Source organism: Terrapene carolina, unplaced genomic scaffold, assembly GCF_002925995.2.
Source record: "Terrapene carolina triunguis isolate 2854851 unplaced genomic scaffold, T_m_triunguis-2.0 Scaffold25, whole genome shotgun sequence".
Classification (NCBI taxonomy): Eukaryota; Metazoa; Chordata; order Testudines; family Emydidae; genus Terrapene; species Terrapene triunguis.
In genome coordinates, this window is record NW_020664376.1 from 2,351,322 (window position 1) to 2,367,197 (window position 15,876).

The 15,876-nt window shown below is 43.2% G+C and overlaps 1 protein-coding gene across 1 annotated transcript in view; it reads right to left on the reverse strand.

The window, feature by feature from the left end:
- LOC113406293 (P protein-like) overlaps positions 1–15,666 on the reverse strand; it is a 346,792-nt gene extending 331,126 nt beyond the window's left edge. Inside the window, exon 1 of the mRNA XM_026650336.1 lies at positions 15,465–15,666. The gene's annotated coding sequence lies outside the window, so the exon portion shown is untranslated. The remainder of the gene's footprint in view (positions 1–15,464) is intronic.
- Positions 15,667–15,876: the final 210 nt, after the last annotated feature.

The window sequence follows — 15,876 nt, forward strand, 5'->3', positions numbered from 1 at the left end:
CCGAAGAGTCAGGGGAGGAGCAGAGCAGCTGGAGCCCGGGAGGGGAAGTGCCCGGCCGGTATTTTTCCCGGACATGTTCGGCTTTTTGGCAATTCCCCCTGGACGGGGGTTTGATTACCAAAAAGCCGGACATGTCCAGGAAAAACCGGACGTATGGTAACCCTACTGTTGTGTGTACCCCCTGCTCTATGGAAATAGGGTAAGCGGGATGCAGGAGCAGGGGGGAGGGGGACACCTTGACATTAGCCCTCCCCCTTTCCCCTCCCCTTGCACAGGAAGGAGGAGTCTCTGGGAGCAGCTCCAAGGCAGAGGGCAGGAGCAGCACATGGCAGTGGGGGAGGGACAGCTCAATGCCAGCAATTGCTAGCCTGCTGGGCAGCTGCAGCACAGGGAACTTAAGGGAGTGGGGAGCTGATGGGGAGCTGCCAGTCCACCCTGATTCAGGGCCGGCTCTGACATTTTTGCCGCTCCAAGCAAAAAAAAATAAATAAATAAAAACAAAAACAGGGCGCAGGGCGGCCGGACCTGGAGGAAAAGCCAAAAAAAAAAAAATAGGGCAGCAGCGCCGCCCTAAGATTGGACGGACTGCCGCCCCTTAGAATCTGCCGCCCCAAGCACGAGCTTGCTTGGCTAGTGCCTGGAGCCAGCCCTGCCCTGATTACAAGCCCCCACCACCTAGCTGCAATGGGCTGCTCTTCCTGCAAGCAGTGGACAAAGCAGGCGGCTGCCAAACGAGGTTAGAAGGGAGCATTGCACAACTTTAAATGAGCATGTTCCCTAATTGATCAGAAACGTAACTACGAAACAACTTTAACCGGGGCGACTTTAAGTGAGGAGTTACTATACATCCAGTGAATCAAATGGAAAGTAAAAAAGCTCCCTCTCAGCTCTAATATATGTTGGACACCTAACCACAGAAGACTTAAAATCTCAGAAGATTTGAGCAGTTTAGGACATGCCCTGTCCATAAAGTGCTTTGGGGGACTTATTAAATCTATCCAACTTCCTACCACGTCTCTCCCATATCAGGCCCTTAAGAGACTGATGGATAAAGATGATGTATAGTGCTGGGAATTCCAACAGCAAGATACTTTTACATGGATACAAAAAGTTAGTAACTAACTGTAGCAGGGACTTACCCAGTCTGGTTTCAAGCCTGTCTACTGCTTGGGCTCCCCAATAACTTCATATAGGCTCTCATGGGTCAAAGAACATCCCTTCTAGGGGTCTCATTTATTAGTATATTGTCCAAAAGGAAACTCTTCCATCTAGCCTTCTATCTGCTTCGTAACCCTTGGTGCAGGGATGTGAGTCCCCTCTCTGCTGAGGCTGGCTCTTCCCCAGGCTGGCAGTCCTAGGCAGCCCTCTTTGCTGAGGCTTCTCTCCCAGCTCCCTCAATTGAGGCCTGTCCCTCAAAAGGCCCTGGCCCTTTGCAGGTCTTTTCCTAGGCCTTCCACCTCGGAGCTGTGGAGAGCTGTCACTAACCTGTCCTCTCACCAACAGGCTCCTTGAATTCTCTGACTGAACTCAGCCTGCCTCAATAATCCTCAGCAGCAGAGGTGTGCACAAAGGGGGGCAAGCAGGGGCACGCTCCCCCCCAATAATTGGCAGGGGCACAGTGCCCTGTGGGGGAGAGCGAGCTCCTCTGGCCCCGGGGCCACAACAGGAGCTGACAGTTCCTCTGGCTCCAGTGTGGGGGAGCACCTGCCCCCCAAGTTTCATACCAGATGTCTGCTCGCAATGCATGCCAAGGCCGACCTCTTAGCTGCAGCGCTGGGCAGCCAGATCTCCTCCTCCAGGAGCTAGCATTCTCCAGAGCTCACCACCCCGCCCCCTTCTCTACTTCCATCAATTAGCAGCTGCGATGATACGGACTGACAATCCTCCTAACCAATAGCAGTGTGGCAGTGAGCAGAGACTCTGGGGGTGGGGCAGGCAAGGAACGGGTCTGTCGAGGGGGAGCACAGGGTCCCTGGTGGTGGTGGGAGCACAGGGTACCCCGCGGTGGGGCTGGGTAGGAGGGCGGAGCACAGGGTCCCCAGTGGGGTTCTGGGAGGAGAGTAATCTCCAGCCCCCCAAAAGGAATCAATTTTTTATTCCTTGTGCCACGCCCCTGCCCAGTAGGCCTGGATTCTAGTCCCATTCTCCCATCACATGACCCCTGGTGTCATTCCCTTCACCTGGGGAGGTGGCTAGGCCTGGCATAGGTGAGGTTAAGCCCCAACTCCTTTAAAGGGCCAGCTCACCCTGTGGCACTAACCATCTTGTCCTAAAATACTCTAATGTAAAGGAACCTAGAACCATTCCCTGTGATGTTAGTGAACACCAATTGGGAGCAGCATTATTACAAAATTGTTATCCTGTAGCATTTGGCTCCAGGTCACTCCACAAGAGCAAAACTATACTCATATAGAGTAGGAAAGCCCAGCCATAGTTTTTGCATGCACCATGTTTGAGCAATATCTCCTGGCCATATGTGGCCATATGCAGGTGGACAGAGACCCCAAATCTTTGGAATCCAAAAGCCTTTGTTATTAGCGCCAAGATGTTTCCAAAGAATATTACTGAACCTTCACAATTATCACTTGAGGGACAGAACCCCTTCGTGTGATGGATTATCAGGGTCTGTAGATAGATAGACATACCCAAACATTGTGCTTCAAGCACTCAGAACAGTCACTATGTCAGGATGGCCAGACAGGATGGAAGGACATGCCACTCAGTATTCATGAATATTGGATGTACAGAGGAGAACTGTTAGTACAAAATGATGTTATTACCCTACTGTCTTTATAAAGACATCCCCTCTGAAAAGGTAGCCAGCATACACTTCAAGCATATTGATATTAAAAGTGTGTCTACACAAGGCCCAAGATGTCCTGTACTGGCCAAACATAAGCAGTGAGGTGAAAGACTTCAGTAGTCAGTGCAGTATCTGCAATGAATTCCTAGCAAATGAACAAAGGGAAGCACTTAATTACCTGAAATACCTGTTCAACCATAGAGCAAGGTAGGCCCAGACTTCTGTATATTGGGAAATCACATCTACTTTGTGATAGCTGATTACTATTCAGATTATTGGGAAATAGGTCCTTCACATGCCACAGCAGCAACCTCTGTTACTGAATGCTGCAAAACTCAATTTGCTCAGCATGCCATCCCAGCCAATGTTAATACAGATAATGGACATCAGTTTGCCTGTTAGGAGTTTGCAATATCAGCAAAATTTGAACATGACACATCCAGTCTAATGGATCTAATTGCATCACAGTCAGACAAAGGGCAGCTGTCAAGGCTGCTAAGAAACTATTCAAACGTGGGATATTAAAGACCCAAGGACAGTATTTCTGGTCTGGAGGACTACCAACAGAAGGCACGGGAAGCAGCCAGCACAGCATTACATGTCCCACAATCATACAGGGATTCTACTGCCTAGACCGAATGAACTTATCCAACAGTGGATAAGAAGGAGATTAAATAGCAATGACAGCAAATCAAACACTACTATGATAGAGGAACCAAGGAGCTCTCTGAACTCTAAAAAGGACAGCTAGTAAACTACAGCCAGTGCCTAATGACAGGGACACCAGGTAGAGGACAAGGATATGTATGCAAAGACTAACACCATTGTCATGCATTGTAGAAGTAGAAGGACAAGCCTACCACCACTGCCATTGCCTAAGAACAACCAAGCAACAGCTGTCCTCAAGGGATGACTCAGGTGAGCCCCCGCAGAGGTAAGGAGATACAGCTGAAACTGACTCTGACCATGACAGGAGTTCATCTACTAGCAACCTTTTGGAATTGGCAACGCTGATGCCAGAAAATCTAGCAGTGCAGAAATCTTCTGAGGGCAAATGGCAAACAAAGGAAAGGACTCAAAATAAAACCGCACAAAGAGAAGATTTCAAAGTCTATATATTTAACTGAAATTCTTCAGCTTCCTTTATAGAAAGAATAATGGTCCAGGAGTGCTCTAAAGCAGATATTTGTACACATGAAAATAGTTAATCAGTTGCCAGTACAAGGCACTCAGGAATATGCAAAACTTATTTTTGTGTGTGCTCTTTACATTCAGCTCTTCTTCATTCAGTCTAAATTCACATTTATTTATTATCCCTAATGTTACAGATGGGAAAATTATTTGGATTTCGGAAGTGCTCACAATGTGCTAGTCACTGTCCAAACACAAAGTCTCCATACTGAAGTTTCTAGTCTAAAAATAGGAAATATACAACGAACGCTGGTAACTGACCATTCCCTTTACCAGCTATTCAGTTTTCTATTAAACTAAACATGACTATGGGTAAATTTTCAAAAGTAATTGTGATTCAGGAGCCCAAATCTGATTTTCAGACAGGATGTAAGCATTTAGGAGCCTACGTCAATGTGATTTAGGTACTTAAGTACCTAGTCAAGTCAGTTTTGAAAATTGACCTGAGGTACCAGAGTCACGTAAGACCTTTTAAAGATGTTATCCTGTATCTCTCATCACTGTAAATGCCAGTCACAGGACAAAACTGCAGCACTGCATACTATGAGAGACTCACCAGAGGGGGATTTTCACTTCATACAGTACCATGACATTTGCAACAAATCAAAATCAGACAAGAAACAGAGCCTGACCTACATATGATGGTGGAGATAACATTTTGGCTGACATTAGTTCTCAGCTGACTAGTCCAGTGCTTACATAAAATTCCAAAGATTGTAATTAACATTCTTGGTTAGACAAGGAGAGTTCTGAGGAACAGCTGGATATGAAAACCACTGCATGAGGATGTTGGTAATTGAGATGATCTTACATAGCCCCCACCGTTACAATAACCTACACTAATATCCGACACCAAGAAACTAAGGCATCACATGAATAGTCATCTGCAAACGGCAAGTTCTTCCAGTGCCAACCCAGACAGAAGGGGATTGTTCATCCAGGGAGATATTCCAAGTGGCTTCCCCTGCCCTCTTCCCTGTATTTCTGAGCCTCTCCGTTTAATGCACCATAGAAAATAATTTGCAACAGAAAATTGCATTTGCAGGATTGAACAACTTTGTAATCAAATTAACCCCATGTCATACACTATGAAATTACAAAGTCAACCAACTAGTGCACACAAGCACAATGCAAATGGGTTGCGAAAAACAATTTTGATCAAGTCTCTTCAGCCTCTGACAGATGAGAAACCCAGCCTGGCTGCACATAGTCGAGTATTCTTCTACGTTAGCCTGCTTCACTGGAAGCTAATTAATATATCTAAGGTCAAACGGCTTGTTTGACACTATTTCATTCTGCCAATGATGTTTATATGACAGGGTTTGTGTAATAAGCTCCCTACCCATATCATGCTTCACCACTGGCCAGTTGCAAGTAGCAATTTTTAAAATCTGAGTTTCCCCTGCTGTGGATAAACTTTCACCATCTCTCTTGTTCCAAAGCTCCACAACGAGAAGATGGTTGACAAGGATATATGAAGGTATCTAAGCTTTGTTTACTATACAATGTCAAAGAAAATATATTACTAGCTCGCCTTACAATCACAAGCCATGCTGATGCTTTAAACAGCCCCCTTAAACTCCAGCTCTTCTGCACATGTTCCTAAAGACAACAGGAAATACTTCCTGAAATGTTCAATACATCTTATGTACATTGATGGTATGAACAGCTTTGATGATAAATGATACCTGTCTGGTGGAGATTTCTGCCAAAGAACTCTGGCTGAGTTAAGCACAACAAGCTTCTTGATTACCCAGCCTTCACAGGGTTCCCATGCATTAGATGACTTGCTAAATTTTCTTCCCTTATTATGGAGCAACCAGTGCAACTCCAGAGTTAAAGTTGATTTCCATTTTGCACTGAAAGCAGGGATTCAGCCGCTGTTATGTAGGAAAAATACAGTGTATCCTCCCCAAACGTCCAGCTGTTGTTACAGAATGAATTACCTGAGAATTTACAAATATGTTTATTAGTTTATGAGTTAAAGTTAAACCATGAAGGGGGAAAACATGAAAAAAAAACATTGTCTTTAGAAATCAATTACCTCTAATATGGAACCAAAGACACTACAATGCCTCAATCGCATGGTGTCACTAGAAGGCAGAGTTAAGGTTGATTGGGTGCCTTACCTGTGCATTTCCATATACAAACTTGGATTTCGTATAAGAGTACCTTACTTTAATCTCCCAAGTTTGTAACATTTGGGTTTGACATAACTACAACATCCCTGCAATTTTTATTTTTAGTTTTATTTTACTCTCCAGCGTTTTGTTCTGAAAGTTGCCCAGTTTCTAGAGCTGAGTGGATAATTCCTGAAAAATCTATGAGTTTTGTGAAATGTATCAAAACAAAATGTCTAAAGAATTATTTTCATGATTCACTCTGTGAAATGAGCAAACTTGAAGACAAAGTTGTACCCAAATGTGAGGTGTGTTTTTGGGGCGGGGGGGGGGGACTTATGTGTTTTTGTTTTGTTTTTAAACAAGCAGCTACAAAGAGTGTGCTCTTCTGTTACTGTAAGAAAGCAGCTACTGACATGAATTTTATCAATATACTCAGTGCCACACTTCCCTGAATCCACAGCAGAAATTCCATTAACATGAATGGGAATTTTGCATACGGATCAATGGCAAGTGTTTGGCCCTGTATGTCGGATCTGCTCGTTGGTCACAAGTTTCTACTTTCACCTTGAATTAAAAGTCCACAAGGAGCACTTTTCCACGTTTTAAAGCCACAGCAAAATGCAACACAATTGACTGTCTCTGTTCAAGAGAGCAATAGCAAGCTGCAAGGGAACTTGAAGAGCCTCTGTTCATGAAATACCTAGCTCAACTTGACTACTGAGCCCCATATTTTGTAGCGCACTAAATAAATGTCAGATGTATGACCAAACTATAGGAGACCTCTTTACTGGAAACTGTAAAAATGATGCAAAAAATCAATCATTACAAGTACAAGAAAGCTGTCTAGCTTTTTGCCTCTGGAAACCTTTGTTCTGAATCTTCCTTGGTTTGATAAGTGAAAATAAGATTGGTGGTTTTAACTAACCCTCTGGTCGACAATGGAAGACAACATTACATGACTTAGCCCAACACAAAACACCAAGGACAACCTCTTTTTGTTCAAAGGGATCCCAGGAGGGAGTTACATTAACATAGGGAGTTCGTCCCCATTAAATTCTGCATGGACTTTTTTAGCAGTTACTTAAAATACATTTGAAATCAACAGTATTGAAGCAAAAGAAACTAAATGATATTAGCAATCAAAGATCTGTGATGGGAATATTTAGGAGAAGGTAAAGATCCACTGCAAATTTCTGAGTTTGTTCTAGCCCAGTAGCTTGAGTGAAAGTATTTTAGAACTTAAAACAGCTACAATCAAAACTAATAGCACTCACACATACTCCAGCTTTTGTGCTAAAAGAGGAATGGAGACGGTGTCATTTCAGTGAGTTTTCTTTTGTGTTTCAGAGCAGATGAGCAGGAAGGGAGCACAGCCTGCTTCCTCAACACAATCATCTGGATCAAGTATAGTTAGCTTGTAAAGCAAAATAAAGCCATGTAGTGGGGAAGATGTGGCATAGCAGTGGTTAGGTAGTTGTGTGTAAGCACACTTAGGGTTGAGAACTTGAACACAGGACTGTGCTTGGACTACTTCCCTGGTGCAGGGGGTATTAGAAAGAGAGACAGCACTGCTGCCTTTGCAGTTTTATCCATCCTAGTTTAAAGTCAACAGGAACTGTGTGCACACTGAGCCTAATCTAAAGCCCACAGAAGTCAGAAGGAGACTTTCCAGCAACTTCAATGAGGTTTGGATCAGGGCCTTTATTAAATCAAATGAGACTAAGAAGGAATATCTAAAGTCTGTATCCATTCATTTCCTTCCCAAAAAGGAAACAGCCCATTCCACAAGTCCAAATCCTTGGTGACTTGCTTCCAAGTTGGGACAGGATGCACAACAGGGGCAAATCCTGCACTCCCCGAAAACAAAAGCTCCTATTGATCCAGGCTGGAAGACAATAGTTTTGGGTGTGCAGAGAAAACAGGATCTGTCCTTTTATGTGAAGAACCAAATTAGGCTCAGCCCCATCTATTGAACAAGTAATCAATGCAGCTGTCACATCTGATATTACAAGGTTATAAGGTCTTTTTATGCCACGATGCTTTAATTAATTAAAACAGAAAGGTAGGAGATGGGGTTTCTTTTTTAAATTAAACTAAATGTTCTTAATAATCCAAGTATAAAGTGAAACTCCACTATAAGCAGCTCAGGTCAAAGAAGTTAGTAGAACAGACCTGAATTGTAACATCCATGAAGTGCTATGTGTAATTTCATAGGTCAAGCAAACAAAACAGCAATTAACCCTCCCAGTGGAATAAGAGAACCAGCATCACCATGCAAATAATTAAAATGCAATGAGCAGAAAATGAGACTTCTGAAAACTCAATAGAGACACTATATTGCAAGCTACATTTGTTAATTAGATGGCATTTTTGCAAACCGAAGCTAAAAGTATGTGTCGTATGACTGTAGAAGGGCAGATATGTATTTGTCATTGCTTTCTTATATTGAATGGTAAGAGAATTTTAGTACATACACCATTTAGAGGACAGATACATCTAGAACTTTGTCCAAAGTAGCTAACGTGAGTCTTTCCATTGGCTTCAGATCAGCATCGCTTGTGTGGATTTGTCTAGTTTTATCCAGTCATTCTACCTCTCTGCTTTTGTCTTGGTTATTGAAATATACTGTAATTCATGGGCCCAATCCTAAACCCACTGAACTCTGTAGAAGGTCACCAATTGATTTAAGTAGACACTGGATAGACCTGTGATGGGTCATACTCCCCACACTGGCCCTGCAAGAGCAGAATTGGGCCAAGTGGGCCCAATCACCCAATTAGGCTGCAATCTGGGAGAATTAGGCCTGGGAGGAAAGCCCTAATTAGGGAAGATCACCTGTGGGGGAACAGGCGGGGCTTATATAAAGGCCTGGTCTCCACTACGAGGTTAGGTCAAATTTAGCAACATTAAATCAAATTAACCCTGCACCCGTCCACACAACGAAGCCATTTTTGTCGACATAAAGGGCTCTTAAAATCGATTTCTGTACTCCTCCCCGATGAGGGGAGTAGCACTGAAATCGACATTGCCGATTCGAATTAGGGTTAGTGTGGATGCAATTCGATGGTATTGGCCTCCGGGAGCTATGCCACAGTGCCCATTGTGACCGCTCTGGACAGCAATCTGAACTTGGATGCACTGGCCAGGTAGACAGGAAAAGCCCTGCAAACTTTTGAATTTCATTTCCTGTTTCCCCAGCGTGGAGAGCTGATCAGCACAGGTAACCATGCAATCCCAGAATCGAAAAAGGGCTCCAGCATGGACCGTACGGGAGGTACTGGATCTGATCGCTGTATGGGGAGACGAATCCATGCTATCAGAACTCCGTTCCAAAAGACGGAATGCCAAAACATTTAAAAAAATCTCCAAGGCCATGATGGACAGACTATAGGCTGAGCAAGTGCCAAATGGTGGTTCACTCTACTTCCCTGTAAGCCAACCGCCCTCCCCTCCCCCCTTTGATCTCCGCTTGCAGAGGCAATAAAGTCAGTGTTGTTTCAAATTCATGCATTCTTTATTACTTCATCACACAAATGGGGGGATAACTGCCAAGGTAGCCCGGGAGGGGTGGGGGAGGAGGGAAGCACAGGGGTGGGGTAGTTGTAGGGGCACCCCCTAGAATGGCAGGCAGCTCATCATTTCTGCGGGATGTCTGGGGCTCTGACCCGGAGCGGCCGTTTGCCTCTCTGGTTCTTTGGTAGGCTTGCCTGATATTCTAGGCAGCACTGAATCTCTATTAGACAAAACTTAAAGAAGAGAATGACCTGGGGAGTCATTCCCATTTTTGTCTAGGCGCCGCCGACCGACCTCACCGCGGCCGGCCAGGAGCACCCATGACAGCAGCAGATGGTACAGTATGACTGGTAACCGTCTTCGCCAACTTGCAAAGCAGCAGACGGTACAGTATGATTAGTAACCGTCTTTGCCAACTTGCAAAGCAGCAGACGGTACAGTATGACTAGTAACCGTCTTTGCCAACTTGCAAAGGCAAGGAGCTGCAGCTGCTGCTGTGTAGCACTGTAGTACCGTGTCTGTCAGCAGCATCCAGTAGACATACGGTGACAGTGAAAAAAGGCTGAACGGGCTCCATGCTTGCTGTGCTATGGCGTCTGCTCGGGCAATCTAGGGAAAAGGGCGCAAAATGATTGTCTGCCGTTGCTTTTACGGAGGGGGGGTTGACTGACGACATTTACCCATAACCACCCATGACAAATTTTTGGCCCCATCAGGCATTGAGAGCTCAACCCAGAATTCCAATGGGCAGCGGGGACTGCGGGATAGCTACCACAGTGCAACGCTCCAAAAGTCGATGCTTGCCACGGTTCTATGGATGCACACCGCCGAATTAATGTGCTTAGTGTGGACGCGTGCACTCAACTTTATACAATCTGTTCCCAAAAATCGGAATTATTTCGTAGTGTAGACATACCCAAAGACATGAAATTTAAAACAGAGGAGGCTGTAGGGAGGTAGTCTGCAGTCACTCCCTGGGAGGAGGGAGGTGTATTTGGGGGCTATAGAGACAAGTAGCGCATGGTTACTCTGTGGGGGGAGGGAATTGAGAGACTGGCAAACCCAGAGGAATGGGAAAGGGTAGGAGATAAGGAAGAGACTCAGGGAAAGACAGTAAGGTGCAGGAGGAAGCCACACCTTGACTGCTGTTTAGAGAGTCCCTGAGCAGGAACTTAGAGTGGGGGGGTGGGGAACCCGGGTTCCCCTACCAGCCACTAAGGGAATGGCACCTGGGGCAGTGAATGGGAGGACTGCCTGAGATTGCTGGTGAGCAGGGACTTCAATACACATCCCCACAAGGGGAACCACACGGTGACCTGGCTGGAGGGCTGAGTCACAAAGAGGATGCTGCAGTTCCTGGTGTGAGAGATGGGCCATAAAGGGGGAAAGAGTGAGTGTAACCCCTGGAAGGGGCGTTGGCCTGGCAGAGCTATTTCCCAGAACCGCCAGGAGGAGGCACCACCTGTGGTGAGTAGAGTACTCTATCGCCAGGCTCCCGGAGGAGTCCAGCATACTTGGTAATTCTCTAAACACTCGTGAATGTGACAGCAGGGTGTTCTGTTGTGCCCGGAATCATGTTCAGACACACAATAACATCAGTGTCACTGATCTCATTTTACTTATCAGTCATGAGCGTGATCCCTTTAAGAACAAATCTCAGGCTTTGACCTCATTCAAAGTAAATTAATAGGAAAAGTAATCTGATCACTGAAATCAATGGCAATAGTTCCACTAACTTTATGGGGGTATGATCAGGCAGTGAGTATGTAAATTAGAGGAACACGAGAAGAGTCAAAATGTTGATTTTATGACTGAACGTAGTATTTCCCTTTCATGTCTCTGTAAAGACATGTCTCTGTAAGAAATGGCACAATTAAGCTTTTCTAATGAACTCAGAACATTTTCTTACTCCGCTTGCTGTTGAAAATGTTAGTGGTTCACCTCTATTTCTAATCATGGCTATGTTTCTGAGATAGACATACAGGTGTAAGCAAGTGATGAGCATAAGCAATCAACATTGAAAAGCACCTGCCAGCAGTTACCACACACCGGTTTCTTAGATAGTGCAGTATTTGCCTAAGGTGGAACTCTGACAAATATGGAATGTGTTATTGCCGGTCATATTGTTTGGTGGCTGTTGGAAAATGTCAGGATTTTTGCACTACCATAATCCTTACTTCCCATAATTACCAGGAATAAAAAAAAATCAAGTTTTTAAGGTAAACTAAACTTTGGATCTATCAACCTTGGCAGTGTTAAGACCCCTTTGTAAAATATGGAGGAGGCTTGGTCTGTCTGGTTTTAGAAGAACAAAGCTGATAAAACTCACAATTTTCATAGCAGTAAAGTGTATCCAGTCTTTAGTTCCAAATGATGCTGTCTGAAAACTGCAATAATTCTCTCAAAGCATGACAGGATTTCAAGGATTTTAAATGCTTCAGAACAAGAAATGAAGTCATCATTGTACCAATAGACACACTTTACTACAGTAATATTATCTATCCCCTTTTCTCACTTTCTGTTTTGTTTTGTTTTTTTAAGTAATGCACATTTTGTACTGGCCACCACTATTACCCTCACAAGGAAACCTATTGGCTTTGCAGCTACCCTGTGACAGTAACTTACAAAAGACTTGGCAATAAAAGTAAAAAATCCACTCTGAAAGAGACACATTAGTAAAATCTTAAGATTAAGAACATAATTGCTTTCTGCTATAACAGGATTTAGTAATAACTTTTAATTGGTAGTTCAAAGTTAATCCACCATGGAAAATATAGTCTGGCAAAAGCACCCAGACGTGAAAATCTTTTCACTAGACTTTTTTATTTTTCTTGAGTCTTTTCAGAAAAATTCCTGAGTATTTATAGAAATCTTTTTTTATCGTGCTGAATAAGTACGGAAAGGCTTTTCAGAGGCTTTTATCCATTGTAACGTACCATGCTCCAACAGTTTAACAGAACCCTAGAACTGTAGGACTGGAAGGGACCTTGAGAGGTCATCTAGTCCAGTCCCCTACACTCATGGCAGGACTAAGTATTGTCTAGACCATCCCTGACAGGTGTTTGTCTAACCAGCTCTTAAAAATCTCCAGTGACTGAGATTGCACAGTACCAGATGACTGGAGGATAGCTACTGTGACGCCAATTTTTTTAAAAAGCTCCAGAGGCAATCCTGGCAACTACAGACTGGTTGGATAGGGGGTGGGAGTCCCGGGGGGCTGTCAGGGGGCAGGGGTGTGGATAGGGGCGGGGGTCCTGGGAGGGGGCAGTTAGGGGACAAGGAGCAGGGGGGGTTGGATGGGTTCGGAGTTCTGAGGGGGGCAGGAAGTGGGAGGGGGCAGATAGGGGGTGGGGGCCAGGCTGTTTGGGGAGGCACAGTCTCCCCAAACATACAATTGCAAAACCCCAATGTGGCCTCAGGCCAAAAAGTTTGCCCGCCCCTGGCCTAGACTATAACAGGATTCAAAAAAGAACAAGATGAGTTCATGGAGGATAGGTACATCAATGGGTCCTGGCTATTAGCCAGGATGGACAGGGATGCAAAACCATGCTCTGAAGCGTTCCTAGCCTCTGTTTGCCAGAAGCTGGAAATGAGTGACACGGGATGGATCACTTGATAACCTGCTCTGTTCACTCCCTCTGAAGCACCATTGGTCACTGTCAGAAGACAGGATACTGGGCTAGACGGACCACTGGTTTGACCCAAAAGGCCATTCTTATGTTCTCCCTAGGCAATTTATTCCAGTGCTTAACCACTCCGACAGTTAGGAAGTTTTCCTAATGTCCAATTTATACTGCCCTTGCTGCAATTTAAGCCCATTGCTTCTTGTTCTATCCTCAGAGATTAACAAGAACAATTTTTCTCCCTCCTCCTCCTCCTAACAAACTTATGTACTTGAACTGTTGTGTTCACCCTGTCCCCCCACCAGTCTTCTCTTCTCCAGACCAAACAAACCCAGTTTTTTCAGTCTTCCCTCATAGGTCATGTTTTCCAGACCTTTAATCATTTTTGTTGCTCTTCTCTGGATTCTCTCCAATTCATCCACATCTTTCCTGAAACATGGTGCCCAGAACTGGACACACTACTTCTACAATACAGTTTAAACTGCTAAGTCTCTAACATCTAGTTTCTCAATATTCTTTTTGATAGGCTTTGTCTTTATTTAACATGCCCTCTGAAGAGAAATCCATTAACAAGCCACCTCTTTTGATGCTCTGCCCGTTCCACTTTCTGTTCCTGGGCATCAGTTTCACATCTCTTCCTTCCTCCCTTTTCTTTCCTTCCACTGCTGCTCAAAACTCAAGATTTGAAGTGGGAGACAAATTCTGCTATTGAGATTAGTGGCTGGAATTCATATATAATGCCCAAGCAAATTTGGTCATTAAATCCCTGTGCTTAGATGGGCTTACCATGAACTATACAGAGGACTGATTGATAGTTCACATTCAAGGTGAATCAGGTATAGGTTTTGGATTCAGATTCAGTGCTCAAATCTCAGGAGTTGATATCAGATTGTCAGCGTTTTGAATGGTAGCATCTCAAAAGATCAACTGTTTTTCCAAGAGATTTCTGCCATCATGGGCTAATACCAGAAAATAAGTATATATAAATACAATAAAAATAAATAAATGTTTCTATTATGTGCATCTATCCAAAAATACAAACGGAATTTTTATCCTTAAACTGAATCCTATTCCTTTAAACTTGCAGTGCATTGCTGCGGTTCGTCCTATATTTGTTTAATCTGTAATGCTAGAGTGTTTTCCCCACTCAGAGAAAGTTTATAATTATACAAACACTACATAAAAAACAAAGTTACATTCTGCTTTATATAAGGTCACTCCCAGGTTCACACCTCAAACACTGTTTGAGTGTGAACTGTGATCTGAATTTTCACAGCTAAGTTATAAACGCCCCACAGCTCATGGAAAAAAGGAATTTGTAACCAGCTTAACTCTTGCTGCATAAGACAGATCAGTCCATGCAGAGTAACACATTTCTAGTCTAAGCAACTGTTCTTTCCATTGCCGTTACTCAAGAAAGCCGAGTAACAAAAGCACACGGCAACTAGAGCCAAAATGCATAATACCACAATTTAGCCATACATCAAGTCCAACAAACAAAAGGGAAAAAAAAGCTGATGGCAATTATATGGTTGTTTAAAACAAATTAAATAATTCTAGACTGCTTAGCTCAGAGAGGTATTCATACTATGAAATATTATTGTTAGTTGCAACACAATCACAACAGAGCTGAATTTATATTTTAAAGGTACTAAGTTTATCTTGCAAAATATATAACCCGAAAAAAATATGCCTGAACTAACTCTATCATTCGTCCACAGGCATAATAGATTGAGGGCAAAAAGTTAGTGTTTTAAAATCTGACAAGCGAAATGAAATTTGCTATGAACTAAAATAAATGACCTCAACTTCGTATCTTTTCAATGTTCTTGTAAGTTGTACATCTTGTAATGTAAGTACATCTCTTCAATGTAAGTTGGCATCTTAATCAATAAGTAACAAGGTCAATAGCAACACTTACTGTAAATATTGCTTAATATTTAAAAGCAACCACTTACAATTAAACAGCTAACACAGTGTGTGTATCCTCTGGCATTGTAAAGTCCTGTATGTTCAAATGTATATAAAATGCTAAAATAAGCTTAATCAAACCCTGTACTATTTTCCAAGTCTTGATTATGTTTTTAAATAAAGTTTTTTCAATTGTACATTTTAAAAATGCTTCTTATCCCCAGATTACTAGAACAGTTGGATAATTTTTCTATTAAAACAACTTTTTTTTTTTTTTTTTAAGAAAAAATGCATTTTTACCTGATTTTTTTTGCAGAATTCTTGCAGTGATTCTTTTATTGTTAGAAAAGGACTCAAAAATGAAATGGATTGCACAAAGAAAAGGAAGACTTTAAAATGAACTCAGCTTCTTCAGTTAAGTGAGCAGCAAGATGCCTTGTGTTTTCTGAATGGAAAGTTTATTTACCTAAGTGAATAGGTCACAGAGGAATTACCATCAGCTATTAACAGCATCCCTTGATCTAGTAATGACCATAACATTCTATGCACACACATAAATGAAGCAAGAAATCCTAGATTTACTATCATGTGACCCCCCACATCCCCCTCCAGTTAGGAGCTAGCACTTGACTACCACCACCAGTATTCTCAGCCTCAACAAAGCTCTTCCTAATACTGAGCTAGCTGTTACAAAGGGCAGTGAGAGAATAAG